The sequence below is a fragment of the Peromyscus leucopus genome, chromosome 2 (genome assembly GCF_004664715.2).
Source record: "Peromyscus leucopus breed LL Stock chromosome 2, UCI_PerLeu_2.1, whole genome shotgun sequence".
In the NCBI taxonomy this organism is placed as follows: Eukaryota; Metazoa; Chordata; class Mammalia; order Rodentia; family Cricetidae; genus Peromyscus; species Peromyscus leucopus.
This window is the reverse complement of record NC_051064.1, coordinates 42,491,972-42,496,047: the sequence shown is the minus strand read 5'-3', so window position 1 is coordinate 42,496,047 and position 4,076 is coordinate 42,491,972. Positions and strand designations below refer to the sequence as shown.

The window sequence follows — 4,076 nt, the reverse complement described above, 5'->3', positions numbered from 1 at the left end:
GAAAAAAGGGCAGTTGCAAATAAACTTAAAACTAAGTTAACTTTTATAATTAAATACAGAAAATATACTGATTCGCTAAAAATAAATAAGATGTGATGTATTTAACACTCACTATTAAGAATGAATACCAGGACATTTATAAACGGTGAACGGGTCTCAATAGTTTACTACGATAAACGCTGGCTGGATAGAAGTGCAGATGCCATGGAGCACTATGGGTGGTTTATGTTTCGCCACATACTTTTGTTACCTTGAGGTAGATAACACATGTGTACCAAATTCGGCATTCGTTTTCAGTTGCTGCTGGTATCATGTGTCTTAAGAAATGTGTACAGTATGAAAAACTTGAAAATACTAATGAATGAAAAATGTTTCAGGAAAAAAATAGATCTTTTCATGCAATTATGTACAGTCTCACTGTGTAAGTTTCAAGGCAAGGTTTTGTTTCCCGTAAAGCAGGTCACTGGTCTATGAGAATGTCTGTTCACCCTAACGCATCTCGTCTCCTCCTGCACTGCATTGTTTTGCTCTCTTCTTTGTGTGTATGTGTGCAAATGACATGCCAGTTCAAATGAAAACTAACTCACATGTAGAAAAAGTCTGCATTTTACAAACCGAGAACTAAGAAAACTCCTTGCAAATTAATGACACCTTCTGATTCAAGTAAAAAACTGACTTAGAACATTAGTGATAAAAAAAGACAACACATCTCATGAAGAACAAAGAGAAATGTCTGCTGAGTGTTTAGTTCAGATGTTTCAGAATGCTGCTGTATGTCTTGTGAGGGATTTGAGGGGAAGATTTCATAGCGGAAGGTGTTAACGTGGCCTGGATGGACTTGAGTGGGGACCCCACTGGACTGTGGAACTGCGGAGTGCCTATGGACTCTAGCTGCTTGCTCAGGAGGATCTCCCCATTGCCTTTCAGAAGCCCTGCCTCGCGTCCTCTCTCCCCACGCTTCCCTTCCTCAACTGGCTCAGTTTCTAGCATTTCAGAATCTTCCTTCCTGCTAAAGAACTTGTCCAGATAGCTGGTGTACATGTTCTCCTTCTCCACATGCTCGTCCTTCCTGACCTCACAACAGAACTGACTGATGAGGAAACACTCCTCCCCCGCCGCCGCTCACCAACTGGCTGTCCCAGGAGGACTGGTACAAGGCTTCCAGCTGAGCCAGGTTCGCCATCCCCTTTTCCTGCTTCTCTTGGCTGACTGACTTGGAGATCAAGCTTTTCAATTCTAGCTGGGACACTGAGCTATTCAAGTCGTTTAACTTGTCAACAACTTCAGCAGGCTCCTGCTGGGAACTAAGCTGAATAGTTCCTGCTATGAAGGAATCAAAGTCAAAGCCCTGGCTCTTCTCCCTTTCCTTCTCCGCCAGTTGCTGGGATGCTTCCTCCAGCGCTATCTGTGCTTTGACCAATCCGTTCCTCTCACACTTTGACTTGCCTTTTTTATCGGATTTTTCTTTACTTTGCTCTTTCCAGTTGGAAAGATCTATAATAAGTTTGGGCTCATAGTAATGGTTAACTTCACTCTCCCTCCATACCAAGTTATCTAAATATGATGGTGACCTTGTTTTGTAGTTACAGGTGTGGTTACACTCCAGATCACAGTACTTGTTCTCGTGGTGATCTGGGTACTGCCAGCAAGGCTCAGCAGAGTAGCTAGTGTCAAAGGCGGGATCCTCCAGGTACTTCTCTCGGTCTCCATCCAAGTATTTTCGAGGATCAACTTGAACTTCTTCTTCCTCGGTGACATCAGACAGAGCTCTTGGGTCAAGCTGAACTTCATCGATATCAAAGTTGTTATGAATAGGCCAGTCATGCTCCGAGAACTGACAATCATGATACCTTTCCCAGTTATAAATGTGACTGTGTGTTTCATCCATAAGTAAAATATCATCAACTTCATCTTCTATGTGAAAAGGATGGCTTGAAATTGGCTCATCCGTTGGAAAAGAGTAGATGCTCATGTAAGGATGGGAAAGCGCTTCCTCTGCTGTTAGCCGATCCATGGGGCTGAATGTCAGAATCTGTTCCAGGAAATCCAGTGCTTCTCGACTAATTCCCGGAAGCAGCTGAGTTAGCGGTTTGTGTGGCTCAGTCATGTCATTTCTAATGTAAACTGGAATCACACTGAGAAGCTCCTGACGATCTTCCTCATGCACAACAGGAATAGATTCTAAGATGAGCTGCATCTGTTCAAGTTCGTGTGCACCTGCAAAGAGGGTTTTACCAGTCAACATTTCAGCAAAGATACAGCCTGCAGCCCACATATCAATGGCTTTAGTATAATTATTAGGAGAAAGTAAAAGTCGTGGAGATCTGTACCATTTGGTAACCAATCCTTCAGAAAGATGACCCTTATGGGAATAATGAGGATCCATGATCCGTGCCAAACCAAAGTCACCTATCTTCAGCACCAAGTCTTCAGTGTTAATGAAAAGATTAGCTGGCTTGAGATCTCTGTGCAGTACGTTTGCAGAATGGATATACTTGAGCCCACGTAGCAGCTGATACATGAAAAGCCTGGCATGCTCTTCCAGTAGAGGGCCCTGCTCCAGCACGTTCGCCAAGTCTGTCTCCATGTACTCCTGAACTATGTAGACGCTGTTCAGCTCCGTGAGAGAGCCCACATCATCTGTTAAGTGGCTTCCACTGGGACCAAGAATTTCAAACACTTTCACAATGTTATCATGGTCAAGTCTTCTAATAATTTTGATTTCACGGAGAGCATGTTTGACGCTCTGAGGATCAGTGAGGACAATTTTCTTGATGGCTACTCTTTTGTCACAGTCATTGTCTACAGCAGAAAAAACCAAGCCATTGCCTCCACAGCCCAATGGTTTTAAGTCCATGTATCTAGAGCCCAGATCAAAACCATGAATGTTCATGAGACTTTCAAATTTCTCTGCCATTCTGAAACCCTTACAATTGACTTTTCCTTTCAAATTGTTGAACTTGTGTAAACAAGGAAGACAACTGGCATCAAAAGGAAAGATCTCTCAAAAAGGGAGAAAAACAATTCCGTTTCCACAGCACGATGGTTTCTTGATGTTCATTGCAGACGCCAACCAGGCCCGCTGAGTTCCCCTCAGACTTAAAGCTCAAAAATCTCTATTCATACTGAGAATCAAAAAGATTGCAGTGCTCATAGTTCAAGGAAGGGCAGCAACTCTGCAGACATTTAAAGAAAACACTCAAGAAACTCAAACGGAATGAAATGACATACTATGCACTCAGATAGACTATGTTAACCGACTTAACATGGGACAAAACTGTGAATAAATATGCACCCGGCAGGCCTCTGTGGACATCCTCTCACAGTGCAGATACATTCAGTGTTGGACTGGTCCTGAGCAGCATCCTAAGGCGCTGAAAGCACTATTCCCTTTGCTTCCTCTCTTCCTTGTTATGTATTTCAACAGGAAGCCCTGGTGATGTTGGCTGACAGGTATCTTTTGTTAGTGATCAGGTGGCTCCAGCTCACCACAATCACAATCAAAGCTACCGTCCATCTTACTCTGATACAACGGGACTCCTCCGACTCATCGAGAGTGTGCGGGGCCCGCGGACAGCCCCCAAGGTCGGCTCAGGTCTCCGGCTGTGCTGGCGGCAGCGGCGGCGTCTCCGAGGCTCTTGCTTTGCCGCAGTCGCCGCCATGTAACCCCGACCCGCGAGAGCAAGGTGTGTTACTTTTATGTTGAATTTGTTTAACTCTATGCAGCTGTGTTATTTTGCCTGTCTAAAACACCTGATGATCTAATAAAGAATTGAGCGGCCAATAACAAGACAGGAGAAAGGATAGGTGGACACAGGGAGAATATATAGAAGAAATCTAGGAGGAGAGAGGTAGGAGCCAGAGAAGGAAGAGATCTTCAGGGACCTGTCACCCAGCCACCCCATACAGCCAGCCATGGAGTAAGAGCAAGATTCACAGAATTAAGAGAATAGGAAAAGCCCAGAGGCAAAAGACAGACAGGATAACTCAAGTTAAGAAAAGCTAGCCCAAACTAAGGCTGAGCATTTATAATTAAGAATAAGCCTTTGTATATGATTTATTTGGTAGCTGGGTTG

The 4,076-nt window shown here is 44.0% G+C and overlaps 1 pseudogene; it reads right to left on the bottom strand.

Moving 5' to 3' along the window:
* Positions 1–535: 535 nt before the first annotated feature.
* Positions 536–3,278, bottom strand: LOC114695417 (annotated as a pseudogene).
* Between the last annotated feature and the right edge of the window lie 798 nt (positions 3,279–4,076).